The sequence below is a fragment of the Dermochelys coriacea genome, chromosome 4 (genome assembly GCF_009764565.3).
Source record: "Dermochelys coriacea isolate rDerCor1 chromosome 4, rDerCor1.pri.v4, whole genome shotgun sequence".
NCBI lineage: Eukaryota > Metazoa > Chordata > Testudines > Dermochelyidae > Dermochelys > Dermochelys coriacea.
In genome coordinates, this window is record NC_050071.1 from 32,843,052 (window position 1) to 32,861,688 (window position 18,637).

General features: G+C 38.6%; 1 protein-coding gene across 9 annotated transcripts in view; it reads left to right on the top strand.

Annotated features, from left to right (window-relative positions):
- The first annotated feature begins 734 nt into the window (after positions 1-734).
- The window catches only part of SGMS2 (sphingomyelin synthase 2), a 61,704-nt gene continuing 43,801 nt past the window's right edge, over positions 735-18,637 (top strand). For 2 of the 9 annotated variants that reach the window (XM_038400463.2, XM_038400462.2), the window contains exons 1-5: positions 1,161-1,719; positions 1,763-1,888; positions 10,120-10,218; positions 11,541-11,734; positions 13,384-13,468. The gene's annotated coding sequence lies outside the window, so the exon portion shown is untranslated. Of the gene's footprint in view, positions 1,720-1,762; positions 1,889-10,119; positions 10,219-11,540; positions 11,735-13,383; positions 13,469-18,405; positions 18,563-18,637 lie in introns of all 9 variants that reach the window. The other 7 variants (XM_038400464.2, XM_043513298.1, XM_043513297.1 and 4 more) reach the window with 7 other exon arrangements.

Here is an 18,637-nt window from a genome sequence, read left to right on the forward strand (position 1 = left end):
ATTAGTATAGATCAGTTGCCATTGCATAAAGCATTCTCATCCAGTGCTGCCCATACTAGCTCTGACTTTAGAAGATGCAGTACTTACAACTTTGATGGCCACCAGCAACCTGTGTATACTAGCATTTCTGCTGTTGCTACTACTGCTAGTGCAATCTCAGGACATTTTAAGAAAAATGCTACTGTAGATAAGGCCACAATATAAGAAGACATGGGCCAAACCTGAGCTAGGGGCCCTGTACAAGTGCACATTGTTAATCCAGGCCTGATTTCTGTGGGTGCAGTTGCACCCACAGCATGGACCCAAGCTAAAGCTGCCCCAGGTGAAACTTTAAAAAGTGCCTAATCCCAATGACTTTAAGTGAGTGTTGGACTCCCTTTTGAAAATGAGACTTAGGTTTACTACTCGCATTAGCACTTTTGAAATTTTATCCTCAGGTGCCTGCCCCGAGAGTCTGTGGCTTCAATTTGCAAACAGGCATAAGCTTAGCTTTGCACACATGAACAGTCTCTTGGAGGTCAGTGGAACTTTTCACATGCCTAAAGTTAAGCACCTCTGCAGGATCAGGGCCAACGTGACTGAGCAATGAAGTTTAACACACATCTTGTTATAGTTCTGTAGTCTTGGATATTCTGTGGTTTGGATTTTTTTTAATATATATGTATTTTTGTCAGCCAGTTGAATATGGTTTTGAGGGGGCGGGTTTAGATGACTCCTGGAAGAAAACTGTTTTAATCAGGAGAGGGCGTGGGCATGGAGGGTTGGGATAGGGAGTGGACTTCAGCATAGGGAGAAAGCAAGGAGGTCTGCCAAAAGCTCACACACTGAGCTCATTTGTTGGGTATTAATTTTAAGGCAGCTTATACACGTTCGGAAGAGCTTTGCGGTGCGTTTTTAGTCAGACAAATGCAATTTCACCCATTCACATTGTCCCTGCCCGACAGCTCTGTACCTCAAGAGCTTGTAACCACAGTAGCAAATAAGCAGGCAGGCACTGAGCAAACTCATTCCTTATTTCGGTGCCAAGCTCTCTCTCCACCTTAGTGGGGGGGGGGGGTCCTTTACCGGCGTGTCCAGTTTTTCTAGCCTTGCCTTTGAATACCAGCAGCATTGGGGTGAGTCACTATTTGGAAATGGAGTGGGCGGGCGTGTGTGAGTGTGTGAGAATGAATGATGTCAGGCAAGATCCAGGCTCGCGGGGGGAGCAAAGAGCATGAAACTGAGTGTAAACACAGCCGTAGCACGCAGAAAAGCTGCCTGGAGTTTACCCCGCCCTCTCTTCTGCCTGGAGCCGCCCTCAATCAGGAGAGCTTCTCCAGCTGTAGCACTGCTGAGGTAACAGAGCATACGGATCTGGCAATCATTTCAAGGAAACCTTACTAAGAAGTGTAGCCCTCCGCATCGCCCTTAAGGCCAGTCCCTGTTGCCTGGAAGGAGAAGAGAGGAGTAAGAAGCTGTGAGAGACGAGAATTGCAGGGAAAGATAAAGTGTGGACAAACTTTCTAGCTGCTTTTGCTTCAGCTACCACCCCAGAAGTGGGAGTGTCTGTGTCTTTGGCCATAAAGCTGCAAAGCCCAAATGTCAAAGAGTCCTGAGGCTGCAAAGGAGACTTCCCTGCTGCCTTTGGGGCGGAACTACCTTCAGCTCCATGTTTCCATATACAACCAGTGGGTACGTTGAATGACACAAATCAATACAACTTGTATTCTGCATAGAGTGGTACGTTGAGACACAAATCAATACAACTTTGTATTCAGAGTAGAGGTTAATGATGGAATTGGCTTGTACCGACATGTACCACGACAGCCTGAGTATTTCACATAAGATGTCTAAAATTAGATGGACAAGTACTAGAAATGCAACTGTAGAACGATCCTGCATTGGCAAGGTAATCCAATAGGTCTTTTCCATTTCTAACATGATGTATTATTTCTTTTACAGACTGTTTGCTTCCCTGCTTTGCCTCTGCCAAATAATTTTTACTTAAAAAAAAACCTGTTACATTATTTTTCCTCTGTTAAAGAAGTGTATGTGATACTATAGACTGCTTTCAGAGTAGCAGCTGTTTAGTCTGTATCCGCAAAAGAAAAGGAGTACTTGTGGCACCTTAGAGACTAACAAATTTATTCAGCATAAGCTTTTGTGAGCTACAGCTCACTTCATCAGATGCATAGGCTGCTTTTGTTTCTCTAGTAAATACCTATTTAATATGGGGAACATATTTATGTCTCTTTTAAAATGTACATTCGTTACCCAAGAGTTATAATGGGACCCTCTGGAGCTGAGCTACATGCGTATTTGAGCAATGGTTTGTAAGAACTTTTAAATGTTTGAACTTTTTAAAATGTTTGTACATTCTAGACCACAGTGGCTTTGTAAAGGTCAGCTTCTTGCTCCTATTGATGCTCATGGGAGTCTTGCCATTGGCTTCAGTGGGAGCAGAGTCTGTCTATAAATCTTTATGAACTTGCCTTCTAGATTAATGCATGCTTAAGATGCACCCTTTGCAGAGTAAAATAAAATTTAAAAATCCTTATGAATTTAGTTACAGCACAGGAGAAATTGATTGAAATGCAGAATCTTGGTAACTCTTTTTTTTTTTTTTTTCCCAAAACCCAAGTGATTAGATCGTACTATGGACTAGTTGTTTTTCAATTCTTTTGCAAATGAAACTGTCTTTCTTAATGCTTTGAGCTTTATAAAATCAAATAAAACAACCCAAACTTCTCAAGCCAGCCAACTTTTTTTATATTCAGGACTCAAGAACCAGTGAACAGTTTGTTTTTGATATTGGAAAGAAAATTCTATTCTAAAAATGTCTGTCAAATTTTGTTTGAACGAAAGTTTCCTATCAGATAATAACCCTATAAATAGATTTTATAAATTTGAAATGTTAATATTATAATATCTTAGTGGGACTACTACTGGTGTAAAATTTAACCAAGTGCTTGAAATTTGCTGGATTGGGGCCTACAGTAGCATTAGCGGTCACATTTAAATTAAAATGTAGTCCTCATATTTGAGTTAAATTAAAGAATGAGTTGTGATAGAAAGTATTATGTGTTTTCATTCTCCCTCTTGGACCTTGTATTTATAGAAGGTGGTAGCTCTGTGTAAGAGCTAGATATTAAGCATTATAGTGTAGTTATGGTGTTAGAGGTGCTGTTGAGAGATTATTTTAGTATATTTTTTAGGAATTATTATATATCTGTGTAATTTTTATTTTCATTTACCTTTATAAAATTAGGATAAGGTTTAGATATGTAAGTTAAATAAAAGCTGATCTAGAGCCTGATCCATTGCCAATTAAAGTCAATGGGAGTCTTTCCTTTCCATTGGTTACAGTGGGCATGGTATAGGGTCCTTAGTGCTGTTGGGCAAGACCCTTGATACCTAAGAAATATATATGGAGATGTTTGTGTTCTTCCCAAGGACATTTTAAAAATGTTCCATACAAGGTAGGCTTAGTAAGCGATGGCATTTGGAAAAACCTGTAACATTTTAATGGAGATGGGGCTTTTCCCAACTGTATTCAGTAAGTTTTTTATGATGTTGGCCCAAGAATTGCAGAATGAAGAAACAACCAAGTCTTCCAGGCTTTCGTGTCCTGGTGGGCATCTAGGGAGTATGATGGTCTCTAGATAGCAATACTCTGGTTTTCTTAATTGGTTACTAAATAAAATCTTCCAAATGAGCTCACAGAGCAGAGAGGACAGTAGTTAGGGCACGAAGAATTGCGAGGAAAAGTATGACTGGAAAACAGGACTGTGACACTCGGTAACATTTCAAAATAAAAACGTTAGTTAGTCTGTACGCAACTTGAGTTTTCACAGGCTTTCTGAAAGAACTCCCATTTTTGAGCTTTGGTTGAGGAGTTGACTTGCAAATGTCCCTTTCCAGGCCATAACACCTCCTTCTGGTTAACGTTATTGTTTAACCTTACAAACAAGCTAGTTCTCACAATTAAGGGCCAAATGCTAGTTTAGGTTGCACTGATAACAATTGTCTACAATGGAGTTATTCCTTGTTTCCACCAGCACTACTGAGAATAGAATTTCAACCAAGGTATTACCGATGAAGTGAGCTGTAGCTCACGAAAGCTTATGCTCAAATAAATTTGTTAGTCTCTAAGGTGCCACAAGTACTCATTTTCTTTTTGCGAATACACACTAACACGGCTGCTACTCTGAACATATTCAACAATGTAATTCTACTGTGGCCCTCATTACAAGACTTCGAAATTACATTCTGCATTGCCAGTTTGGATTTCTGCATACACTGTATTCTCCATCAGCATCTCCTGTCATTTTGTTTGCTGTCCTGAAAAAACAATAATTTATATAAAATCACTTGTGCACTATTTTAGGACTCACCCTGTAATCAATCGCCACTGATTGAAATTTTCCATCGACTTCGAGGGGAGTTCTGTGTGCAAAATGATTGCTGATTGGGCACAGTAATTACGTATCAATATACTTTCACAGAAATTATTTCTTTTCTGAATTTTGCCAGATGCCTCAGATTTTAAGAGTGCCTGTATTAAGTAAAATTTAACAGCAGACAATCATGTGAACACAGTTTCCTGAAAGACTGTTCTCTTATCAGTCACAGAATAGAATATTTCTCTGGAGACCCAAATTATATACCAGGAATACTGTAATTTGTAACTTTTTTTGTCTAAATAGATGTATTTAGAGGCAGTCTGTGAGGCCACACACTTACGCTTAGGTTTGCAAATGTTATGAGGTTTTAGGAGGAATTTGCTTTGACAGTGTACACTGATGTGTCACAGACGATCTACCATACCACCAGCTATTTGCCACCTCAAACTGCAAAGGTTAAACAATGCCTAAACTCTCAGCTTTGATATCTGTGAACATAAAACCATTTCCCCATCAATAAAGTTCTCTTACAATAGGAAGACATGTTAATAGGCTATGATTTATTATGAGGCAATTGACACCCTTGGGCATTAAAACTATATAGTCACACCTTGTAAGGAGCCTGTCGTCTTGGCTAGTATAAACTTATTACTTGGACAAAAGTCAAGTTGAGTTACCTGAGAAGGAAGTGCAGGAGTGGGTCCACAACTATAAACCCAATTTTTATTTCTAGAACTTTATTCTATTTTGCCAAGTAATTTCTGCACAAAGGAAGTGACTAATCCTGTGTTCATTATCTGTGCTGCGAAACGTACATAAAGTACACAAACAGAAAAAAGTAGGAAACAATTATATTTTTAGATTCTTCCTAGTCATTGACACAAGTCAGGATTTTTCTTAAGGAACAGTGTTCTGGAGCATTAGTCTTCTAAATTTTCTTATCTAATACAAGACTTTACTGTGAAGCTGAAATTATTAGTAACCAATACATATTTTTGTTTGTTTTATACTTCTATAAGCTATCAGCTCACAAGATAGTTTCACAATATTAAAACAGGATAGACGATGCAGATGGTATGATGCTTTATTTAGCGTGGATACAATACTACAGTACTCCTAACAGATGCTGGGAAGATTAATATAACAGACACTACTGTCTTCATAGATCTGTGTCTGCTGGGAGAATTATTGTACCATGGACACTACTGTCCCAGAAGATGCTGTGAGACTTCAGGAGCTAAAACAGGCATTCATGGGAAAGTTTATGTAACACAGATACTACTGTCTTCTCGGATCTGTATCTGCTGAGAGAGCTGCTTAACCATACTGGGCATTACTGTTCCAGCAGATGCTATGATATTTTAATGACAGCAGGCCCCACTGTCCCATAAAAGTGCACATCTTTTTTGCACTATCACTGTTGCAGATTGTTAGTATGTCTAACATTCACACTAATAGAAAATAGTGTAGCTAATGGGCGGGGATGGGGTGGGGGGGAAATACCTATATTAACAAATCCTTATGGTCACTGTTACAAAGCTCAGTGGAACTAAGCCTCATTGTAGTGAAATAAAGTGTCCTTTACCCAAGTTCATTAGTAAGTCCTTTTGTATTAATTTTGTTGGAAGATGGATATTTGTATTGCCAAAGGTTCTAGGATGCTCAAAGGGCCATGCAGTCATTCATTATGGCTTCTCACCCTGGGGATGCCTGTGGTCTTGACAGATTCCTGCCTCCTCACACTAGATACAAAGTAATGTATAGATCCTCTCCATAATTTTTATAGTATGTGTTGTTGGATTGCAGAACGGTCCCCCAGTATCAATGCTGAAAATGTATTCAGTTTTTAAAAATTCCCAAAGGGCAGTTTTCTTAGAGAAATCCTGTAAATGCTACATTTTGTTTGCAAGGGTTTTTTTGTTTTGTTTTTTTTTTTTTTTTAGCTCAACAGTTTTAGGACCCATGACAATTTTTGAGTTTTGGGGATTCCTTGTATTTGATTTTCCCTTTTGCAAAAGTGTAGGTATGATCACTACATGCCCCTTTTTTTATGACCAGGCAGGAGACGATAGAGCTACTGCCATGCTTTCTTGCTATTACAGTAATTATTTCAATCTAGTTTTAGTGAAACTGCCTTTACCAGGTATGGTGACCCATGTGCTCATGAAAATGGGAGATGTCACAGTTCTCAGGGCCTGTCCCAGTCACTTTATTTTAAAAAAAAGTGGTTGTTCAGGTGACTACATATTCTTCACTCTGGCCAGTTGAGCCATTGAAATTGACAAGAGGCTGTCTTAAAGCGCATGTGAATGTCAAGGACCTCCCAACTAGGATATTTTTTTTTTTTAAATTGGTAAACGAGAAGTTAATGAATCACTCTCAGGTGAACTATGAAACTTCCAAAGTGTACACTTAACTAATATGTGCAGCTTTGCATTCCTGGAACTGTTGCCCTTGTTCCTACCTACTCCCCACTATGCACCTGTTGCATCTTGTACCTATTTAGATTGTAATCTCTTTGTGGCATGGAATTGTTTTTTAATATTATGTGGGGCACTGTACAAACATAATGGAACTTCAAGCCTGTATGAGGCCTCTGGACACTATTGTATCACAAACCAAAATATTGCTGCCCTGTTTTACCCATGTATTGCTAAGTCAGTCTCCCGCTCCACTCAAGTCCTCATCAGTCTTTCAGTCTCCACATAATAGATCCTCATAGGTTCAGACTTACTCTGATTAAGGGCACTTCTGTGAGCAACTCAGTTCAGCATTACCCATTTTCTTCTGATCACTAATCTGCAAGCACACTGTTGGAGAGCCTCCTGGGTTTCCAATGGAGAGCAAACCGATCAAGCATTTTGCAAAATGAGTTGCTTCCTGGCAATGTGCCCGGTGGGCAGAAAAGTTTTTCCACAGTGCACCATGGTCCTAGTGCTAGAGCATCCACATTTTGGGAGTAGGGGGTGCTATGGACTCTGGGATATGGTTACTTAGACTCAGTTTTGTGCACTGCAGAGTGGACATCAGAGCCCTAGGTTTGAGCATAGATGAGAAAAGTCTCTTAACATAGGGTTAAAATACAGCGTAGATGCTCAAGCCCCAGGATTCCTTGACAAGGGTCAACTGACTTGAGTTCCATTAACCCTGGGCTTATATTGCAGTGTAGACATAGCCAAAGTAAATTTATTTCTCAATCCATGATCTAATTTCGGATCACTTCATTTTCATTGTGTCTGTGCAAAACTGCCTGAAACAGTTCAGAATTATTTTCTGATTAACTGAATGAGTGATAGCTGTCAGAAGGAACTTGCCTAGACAAGTGTAACACTTTAGCAAGGTAGCTAACTCCATAGTTAATGGTTCAGTTGTCATTCCCATCAATGTGCCAATGTATCGCTGCTGAAAATGGTAAAAGGTTATTTTACAAATTCTGGTGATTTTCAAGTGGAAAAAACTCCTTTCATTTAGCGTAGTTTAGTGATACCTTATTTCCAGGTAAGATATATCATCTTGTTGCTATTGGAACACTTTAAATTTGACCCCTTTGCTTTCCAAAATTGGTAATTTGTAAACTTATCTACATACATCATCAGCTTGGTGTTGATGTCTGATTTTTCTGCTATTGCTGAACTAACTAGGTATAGAAAGCCTGAAAGTAGAATACATTTTAGGCCATAGTGTGAAGCTGTGTTCCCTCAAAACTAAAAGCAATTTACATACCCAAAATATTATTTAAGGTTATTTGTGTGTTGTTTTGTTTTTTTATACATTTCTTTGGTATACATCACCATTGTATCTGAACACCACAAAACCACGAATTTATCCTGACAACATCAGGGAGGTATTATTAGGGATAGAGAAGTTTAAGTGATTAGTCCGAGGTCAAACAGGAGATCTCTGGCAGGAGCAACAATATAGAACTGAGATTTCCTGACTCTCAGTTTAGTCACCTAAGTATATAAGATCATCTTTCCCTATACTTCAATACAGGTAGAGTTATTTATTTATTGTTCACCTGCTCTTCTTGTATGTTTCCCACATGAAATGTTTACCCAGATTTTCAGGTGTTGAGTGCTTTAAGAAAACTTAACTTATTTATTTTTGTTAAGACTCAAAGTACCTTGAACTGCCAACCAATTAATTAACAGAGAGAGCAAGGAATACTGAATTGTTTCTCAGTTTCAGTTGCATTTAATTTACATAAACCAGTGACAAATTGTTGGCTTACCCACACTCCAAGATCCTGCTTACATTGACACATTGAAGTTCAATGGTGCTGAGAAGTGGAGCAATTCTACAGACTTCCTGTATTATCTTAAGGAACATAATAGCTGTGAAAGTGGAATGACAACAGGGACAAAGGTCGTGCTCCCATGGTAATTTTTTTACTTAGGGAGGGCACAATAAAAGTCAAACACCTGGTAGGTGGCTCTGTATATTTCCTGTCACAGCAATTCCAGCTTGCTTTTGCCCCTCCCCCACATCCACTTCCTAAATAGGGAAACAGCACTTGCTGTTTGAAGATGCTTTATTAGGATGCCAAATGCTGCAGCCAGTGTCCGTCTTAGTCTGAACACAGGCAGTATTGAAGCAAAGTGTTCCCATCACCACAGCCTCAAAAGAACATGTTAAAATTGCAATACCACATTCTTGCCTTGGCAGTGCTAAAAAAAAACATGCTGAATGTAATATTGTTCAATTATGTAGTTTGATCTCTTCTCATTATTCCCATTTAAATACCATACAAATATTTAATTTTAAAGAATTAAAGTAACTTTAAAAGATACAAGTTTTCTAGTTCTAAATTTAACATCGAGAAACATGAAGTGCAACAGTTTTAATTGGCTTAATACATACATATGTTCAGATTTGCTGATAATTTGTTAGCATTGTAGGGCTCATTCTGAGGGATGTTGATTTAGATTTTACTTCTAACCAACTACATCAACTTTTAAAAATGTGCCCATATAACTTTTCTTTTGTGGTGCTGTGTATTGAGGACCTGATCCAGTTCCCACTGGAGTCTTTCCATTGACTTCAATGGGAATTGGATCAGACTGTAAGGGTATGTCTACACAGCAACTACAAACCTGTCCCATGTCAACCAATTCTGGCTCACGGGGCTTGGGCCAGTACCCTAAGCATACACTAAGAATGCTATTTAAATGACTGTGGATGAGTAAAGTTAAATTCTATTTTTGGAAGCATGAGCATGGTTCCTGGTGACTTCACTACGCGCTTGCACTCAAATCCAACCGCATAATGTGACCATAAGAGCCCATTCCTGTCCTCCAGCATACCCATGCAACTTCTATTGACTTTAACAGGGGTTGTATATGAGGATTGAATTTGGCTCTTACAAGCTTATTAGGTAACAAGGCCAAATAAAGATGCAGTTGCGCTGTTAAAGTTACTGAAGTGCAGATGCTGTAGGGTCTGCAGTCCGCACAGAGTGGTTTTGTTTTTAGGTGTAGGTGTGCTTTGCATGGAGCTTTGAGGTGTGATTTGGAAAGTAAAATCAATTACAACATTTTGCAATGTGATACAAAATTAAGAAAAGATTTCAAATGAAAAATAAGATGTCGTAACTACCATGTTGGTATTTTTCTTCAAAATAAGATAGAAATTAGAACACAGCTAGGAAAATAGTCAGTCAGTTCTTTCTTTCACGGCCTGAAAAAGAGCCTAAGGCTGACGCATTGTTTTGAATCTTGCTTTTCTGTTTTTAATGCAGGATTACTTGGAAAAATAAAAAATATATTTTTCCAGGTCAATTTAGAAGGACTTTGGGCTTTCGCATTCGACTGCAGTCTCAACAACAAACAAACCCAAAGTAAGTCCCTTACCTTTTGAAATATAATGAATTGCTTCAAGGAATTTCTTCCTTCAAGATTCTCAGACGCTCTTAGATATTATGTCACAAGACCATTTACTGAAGAATCATTGACAAAATGTATGATGTGTTTTTTCAAAGATGTCCTCTGTTGAGATTATATCCTATATTTGTAGGCAGTTGTGCTCAATAATAAGTCTTTTTCCATTTCTGTTGCTATTTTATAAGGTGCACCCAACTTAAAGTCAATTTATTCAACTTCAGATGAGGTTTCATGTCAAATATCTTTCACCTGCAAGCACACTGTTCTGAGTTACCTTTAAAACTGGTAATTAGTTTTAATCTTAGAGAGAACATTAGCTTGAAATCTACTCAATTTTTTTAAATGAGTTAAAAGTAGATTCAGATTGCTCCTGCCAGTGATTGTGGTTTTACAGTAACTTCTTCCTGCTCAATGTTTTTTTTCACCTCCCTTTTGTATGAAAGACCCCTCCGAACTGAGGAAATTAGACTATCAGACTGACTGACTATTTCAGCAGTCTTAAACTCTTGCTTGTAGGCTGCAATCAGTATTACTAAAATCTAGTATCAGAATAAGAATTGGTTTAAATTACGCTAATTAAAATTAAGATGGCATACTAAGAACCATTTAGTTTTTGATGTGGTACTATGCATAGATTTCACACAAAGTGCTGTCAAATGTACAAACTAAATAAGATTTAAATAGAGAACTTTTGTGTTTGCTTATCATTTTAGCTACAGGAGTAATAGTTTTGAAATGATCACACTTCTATTTGAAAATTCTGTAGGAAAATTTTCCTCTAACATTTAGGCCCTTCCCCATGTTGAGAAGATGTTTTGCAAGGACTAGAGTAATCTGTCGAATTACAGCTGGTTTATACTATTATGGTTGTAAGACTTTATAAACAAGCATAGAGTAATCAGCAATTTTAGGAAATTAACTTGCATTGCAGCATGGATATTTTTCGTAACTGGTTTCTGTAGTCTTTCAATTTGAATATATGGACATACTAAAATATAGTTCTCTCATGCTAAAGGGAACATTTAAGCATACAAAAATCCACCTGCCTCTCAAATGCTGTTATACATGACATTTTTTAATATATTGGTTAGTTGGAAGCTAACTTTGTATTTTACTCCTTCACCAATGAATATATTTGAATTATTGCTCATGTGCAGGGTGAAACTGGGTGTTGGGCAGGAAGTTCTTGAGGGGAAGGAGGGCCATGTGCTGCACTCCTCTGTTTACAGAGCTGTACCCATCTGGGGTCAACAGATTAAACAGTGTGTGCTTTCCACAGATTCATCCTAATCTTATTTCATCCTACACTCAAGTCATAAAGCTGGTCTTTTGGTATCACAAGTCTTTCCAGGAAAAACAGACTGTCTTATGAAGACATAAACACAAGTGTGACTTCACTGGGGTATCAAGCTGAAGGAAAAGTTGGCCTACCAGCTAGGGAGCTCTTGCAATTGTTAACACAGTTATGACACTGTAAGTAAAGTACAAAAGTACTACAATATTTCTTCAGAGATAGAAACTGTCAGTGTGAAAGTCCCTCTTCAAGTAAAATGTCCATTTCAGAAGTTTGTTCATTTGTTGTCTTCATCAAAAAGGCCAACATCTTGTAAATAGCAGGGGATTGTATTTGTGGTGATGCCTCTGTGTAACGATGTGGCTCAGTAAATTGAGACCCATAATTTTGCTTTTAGTTGTGGACAGAAAAATTTTACTTGTGTACACCAGTCATCTCCCTTTCATGTCAGTCATGACTAATATGTTTCATCCATATTACAGATATTCTTTTCATTTCTCTCGTTTTCTCCCCAAACTCCATTTGTCACAGATCAGCTAATTCTTGGATAGACAACTGTACTACATCTTTTTTTGTTATTGCTGTTATCAATTCTGTATTGTGTGGAAAGATTAAACTTGGGAAGGGATTTTTAAAGCACTTTTTTGTTGGTTCAATGGACCATGCTGACAACTGTTAATTAGCAAAAGGGTAAAGGAAAGGTCTGTGTCTCCAGCTCCACCTCCCTCTTATCAAGTGTCTTGTTAGGAAGCTTGACCATCTCTGTGGACAACATCCTCCTCGGAGCCCAAGCCTGGACAGTGCCCCTTCCCCAGCCAGGCAGGAAAGACGCTGGGCAGGTTTGGAGAGAGGAGATGCAGTCCCAGTAGGGTCACCTACCTTGCTTGCTGTCCTCAAACTCCCCTCAATCTAGGCAGAAAACAAGGCAAGCAGGCAGGTGTGGAAAAGCTGGCTGCATGGACAAGTGGCTCCCCATCCCCATGAAGGGCAGCATGCCAGGTAGAAGGTTGCATCTAAATCCCTAGAACCCATAGCAGCAGCCATGCTCCTGATTACAGAGCTCAGCCACTTCCCCTAGTCAGGGCATAGTTGAAGGTTACTGAACTTGGCATGGATGCTGCTAGTTAAGTGCATTAAAAGGTCATCAAGCCCTATCACTTCTATAACAAGTCTTCCAGGGCTTTTCTGCTGATGTTCCAGGGTAGGGCCTTCAGGGGAAATGCAGATTCATCAGTCTTGTGGAGAGTCCATTCTTGAATCACATCCCACTCTTTGAGAGACCCAGAATGACCCCCTCCCTGAGTGACAGGGGAGATAAGCCCACCGTATTAAAGGGCAGGAACAGTCCTGATTAAACTGAAACTTTTCTGTTGTACTCCCTAAGCCCAGTTTCTTTACCACACTCGGAAGCAGCATTGGAGGGCCAACATTCAAGGGGGAAAGAAAATATTTTTTTAAAAACCCAAAACATCACCTTCATGGAATGCAGCAAAATGGACAAGTTCAGGGAAAAAAATAAGCCATGGGCCTACACTTATTTCTCTATACAGAAAATGCAAAAAGTACCTCTAGAGAGGAGGGCCAGTTGTTTAAATCGGAGTCAGGATATCAAAATAATATAATTTAAATGAAAATTCTCCTATAAAAGACAACTCAAAAGAACAACTCCAAAAGCATAGACAAATGCCTTAGTTAATATGGTATCCTATAGTAGTGTGTTTTGGTTTTTTTTTTTTTGTTTTTTTGTGTTTTTTTTGGGGGGGGGGGGGTTAAACAAAACTGTGGAGGACTTAAGAGTGAACTGAATCATATTTTCTTCTTTTTACAGACCTATCAGGGAATAATCTTCTACCGTACATCAGTTCAGAAAGAGCCACGTTGAATTGCCTGTCTCTCTTTCCATGTCTATAAATGTAAGTTTGAAGTTTTTAAACTTTCTGTTGTAACTTTGCAATATAAGGGAACAGAGAGAAGCCCCACAGCTGTCTCATGTTTGCCATGAAGTCTAATGCAGAAAATTGGGATTTTCTACTTTTTCATTGTGGTTTTCTTTTTAAAAAAGAAGTTGCTTGTTTTGTAAAATACATGACTATCTGTTGAATTACCAAAGGATCGACTCAGTAATTCTGCTGTAAGTGATGATGTTTCTGTTCAAAATCCTTTATTTTGAAGGGGATTTAAAAATTCAACACTTATTTGTATCGGGCAGAAATGTTGTATGAGAACTGTTAACCTAGATTCATCACTTTTGATAGATAACAGGATTTTAAAAGCACTTTGCATACTAATATTTATTCTCTAGCGGACTTTGTTACACCCATTATAATGTCCACAGGTTGGACAAGTTGTATACTTAAAACTGTATTATGGTGTTGGTGATACTAAGTGGAGTCAAAATATTGTACAGTAACTCCAAAGTTAAAGTAACGCAATAGCTCTGGTTCTTCACAGATACCCTACTGTAAATATCCATATGAGATCCATATGGGAAGAGTAGTTTAATTGTACAGTGGCTTAGTGTACCAGGACTCTTGGACACCTAATTGCCTTGAGGATCTGGCCCCAACTCCCATTGAAATCAATGGGAGTTAAGTGCCTAAATACCTTTGAGGGTCTAGGCCTTGTTGTAAAAGAGGGTAGGAATTTTAAGAGCATTGTTTTTTGTTACCTTAGCTTTGACTTTTTAGACTCATATTTTATAACCAAAATGTTCTGTTGTCTTCAATTTAACTTCTTTAGAACATAAAAGAATTTTTTTAAAAACAGTGAGGAAAATGTTGTAGATGTGGCAAAGCTTGCAAAGGTGTATGCATATCAAATGTGCTGCCAGCAGAGTCAGAACCTTAACATTTTGATTGATGCACCAGCAAAATCTGTAACTCTCTCTAAACTCATGCTTGTAGAATTTACAAATTCATCTGGATGTAACCAACCTGAAGCAGGGAATTTCAGCTGATGGGGCTGTGTGGGGCTTCTAAATTCCCCCAGATTATTGAAGTCTGTGGGGAACTAATGGAGAGTTTTAAGGTTCAAATATTTTTAGGAAAGAATGATTAATGTGTACAGCCTATCCTTTGAAAATATTCCTGTGCACTTGATCTTAGACATCTAGGATTCAAGAATAAAATAAATGTGAAGTTCCTAGATCTAGCCATTTTAAAGGGAAAACAAAACCAGATATTTTTCCAAAACAAATTCTGCTTCCTGAAAATCTCATTTCTGAAACTCCTTAGTTGATCAAACTTTCCCAAAAACACTTTGCCCTGTCTAAAAAGTGGGTTTTTTTTCCACAGGTGCAGATGAAAACCAGGCTTAAAATTGAAAGCAAGTTATAATTTAACTATGGAGTCAATACGTTCACTTTGCAAAAGAAAAAGTGATGTCAATACCATAATAAATTAGTCTCTAAGGTGCCACAAATACTACTTCTGTTCTTTTTCTGGATTAAACTTTTCATCAAAGAAATTGAAAATACAAAAAAAGTATTCAGCTTAGGTGCCCTCTAAAATGGCTATAGTTGCCATGTCATGTTAGCTAATCAAAATGCTAGTTAAGAGGGATTGAAGTGTCCTATAGTAATTTTAAACTGCTTCCATAAAGGAGGTATTGGCACAGAGGAAGAAACACAGTGTACTGTAGGAGCAGAAATGACAAGAGGATATCAGATAGGAGTATCTGATCTATACTAGTGTCAAAGGCTGTCTTGAGATTAAAGAGAATAAGGATGTAGAATGGACCTTTATCAACACAGAGAATGGCTAGCTGAAGATGGAGATGAATGACTTTTATGCTATGGCCAGCACAAAACTCAATAGAAAATGGTGAAGGATGTTTCTTCAGTAGTGACAGAAGAGTGAGACACAATAACTTTCTCAAGGACTTTGCTGACAAAGATAATTTTGGAAATAAGTCAGTAACTTAGTATCAGGATTTAAAACACACTTAACAGTGGCAGACTTTAGAGGACTGTGGAATGTACCCGAGGCAAGCTAATTATAGATAATGACAGTAATGTCTAGGGTTGTCTAGGGAAGACAACACAAAGGATAGGAGAACAGGTTGTCTTAAGGGAACTGTTGTGTCAGAAAGAATTGTAGGGGACAAGGAAGGAAAAGAAAAGGAGTACCCGTGGCACCTTAGAGACTAACAAATTTATTAGAGCATAAGCTTTCGTGAGCTACAGCTCACTTCATCGGATGAAAAGGTATCAGTAGAGAGGAGAACACATTGTTACAAGTTTGAATGAAAAGAGGAAATGAATTCTTCACACCTGGTTGAGAGAAAGGAGAAGACTGTTCTCCTGTTAATAGCAAAACTTGACAAGTAGGAAGTTACAAAACTATTTGACTAGATGATTTAAAAAATTGTTTTTTTCATGTAAAATACCACCCACCAAATCTATGAAAAACAACAAAAGAACTCTGAATAAGGGTTTTCATACAAGTTCTGGTGATGTCACAAACCCCTCCAGCTTTGTTCTCAGGATGTTGTTGGAATCCTTTTATATTGCCTTTGAGTTCATTCCTTGTATGTAAGTTGTTTCGTTGTTTTTTTTTTTTTTTACACTTCCCACTCAGGCATGTGTATATAGGAAGAACATGGATTAGATGGTAGTTAAGATTGCTCGTAAGTCTTTCACTTCTGCACACTGCTTCATGAAGCTCTGACATCACTTTCAAAAAGATGTGGAGTGAAGTAACCTGCATTGGTAGCAGGTCAGACATAATGGGGAGTGGCTGTAGTAACTATGGGGTGGCTTTTGGGAGAAGGAAAACTTATTTTCCTGTGTCGGTGCCATTTTAATGTGGCATTCTCAAGTATCCAGCCCTTCATTCTCTTGATTGAGATCAGCAGTGATGCCATTAAATCTGAGGTGTCAGAGTAGCAGCTGTGTTAATCTGTATTCGCAAAAAAGAAAAGGAGTCCTTGTGGCACCTTAGAGAGTAACAAATTTATTTGAGCATAAGCTTTCGTGAGCTACGGCTCACTTCTTCGGATGCATTCGGTGGAAAATACAGTGAGGAATCAAAAACAGACTCCAATGAGAGACTGATGATTGGAATTAATTTGCAAGCTGGATCCAATTAACTTAGGCTTGAATAGAGACTGGGAGTGGATGGGTCATTACATAAAGTTAAAAACTATTTTCCTATGTTGTTTCTCCCCCCACCCCACCCCCCACTGTTCCTCAGACGTTCTTGTTAACTGCTGGAAATGGCCCACCTTGATTATCACCTTCCCCACCCTTCCTTCCTGCTGGTAATAGCTCTTCTGAAGTGATCACTCTCCTTACAGTGTGTATGATAAAACCCATTGTTTCATGGTCTCTGTGTGTATATATATAAATCTCCCCACTGTATTTTCCACCAAATGCATCCGATGAAGTGAGCTGTAGCTCACAAAAGCTTATGCTCAAATAAATTTGTTAGTTTCTAAGGTGTCACAAGTACTCCTTTTCTTTTTTTCATTGAATCTTACTAACTAAGGCACGTGGTGGTGACTCAGTACTTGGATGAAAGACTTCCAAAGATCTTCCTAAGAACGTACGAATTCTCTCTCCCCTTGTGGGTTTCAGGAAAAGCTGGTCCAAGAAGCAGTTATTTAGGGTGTCTACAAATTTTATCTCTGCATCCCTTCCTGAGGTGACACATACCTACTCAATATGAGGATAGTATAAATCCCCATTATTATTGCATTTTCAGCCTTTGTAGCCTCTCCAGTCTCTCCGAGCATTTCACAATCACCACCACCATCCTGGTCAGGTAGTCAGTAGTGTATACCTACTGCTATACTCTTTTTAGTAATGGAGAATGGAGTTAATGATTCAGGGCAGGTGTACACAACAGCCTAAGTCGACATAATTTGTCACTCAGGGTTGTGAAAAAACTGCCCTTCCCCGAACAACGCAAGTTTCATGCTGTAAGCACCCTTGCTACATTGGCAGGAGATGCTCTCCCACCGACATGGATTCTGTTTCTTGACAAGGTGGTGTAATTATGCCAATGGAAGCGCGCACTCCTATCGGCATAGTGCATCTTAACCATAAGTGCAGCTGTGCCGATGTAGCGCTGTAGTGTAGACTTGCCCTCAGTAAATGGAACTCCTCCAAATAAATAATGAACAGGAATCTTTAGGGCTTCTCTATACAGGTAATGCTCAGGAAGGATATGCCAAATCAACAAAAGCTGTGAATTTAAAGTGTGTTAATGAAAGCACATTTAAACCCCTGTGTGGATACTATTGTTCAGAAAAAGAAAAGGAGTACTTGTGGCACCTTAGAGACTAACAAATTCGGTTATTCATCGGAATGCATCCGATGAAGTGAGCTGTAGCTCACGAAAGCTTATGCTCTAATAAATTTGTTAGTCTCTAAGGTGCCACAAGTACTCCTTTTCTTTTTGCGAATACAGACTAACATGGCTGCTACTCTGAAACCTATTGTTCAGAAGTGAAATGGCCTGAGTTTGGTTTAATTTTATCCAATTCTGTATCTGTTAATTCACTGAATAAGGTAAAACAAAGTAAGCCATTTTACTTCTGAAAGAGAGAGTTCAGACAGCAGGTGTAATGTGCTGGAACTGATTCACTTTAAATTTGCACCTTTTGCTAATTGTTTAGTTTCCCTGAGAGCTGCTGAGTAGACAAGCTCTTAGTATAGTGCTAAGAGGTGCAGTTGGAAATTCTGACTTGCAGGTAAAATATGAAATGGAGGTCCTGATTATTTGTGGCTTTGACTATTAAAGACACTTTTTGCAAGAGTATGGATGTTGTTCCTGATGTTCTGATCAAATTCCATTTTGAATTATTACATTTGTCCTACCTTGTATATTGTTACTGTGAACTGTTGGAGCTGCCACGTTCAACCTCGGAGGTGAAGTATGCGTCAGTGGTAGGCAAAGGGATTCCAGTGGTGCAAAAGATGGACTCTGCTGTTGAAGCACTTCGGACTCTTTTGGGATCAAAGAGGCTACATATTCGTTCTTTGTCCATCACTCTTGAAGTTTTAGGTGGGTAGCTTTTATTGAAATATATTTTACTGAAATATTTTCAGGATTAGATGCAGTGGCTGAGGTAATAAATTT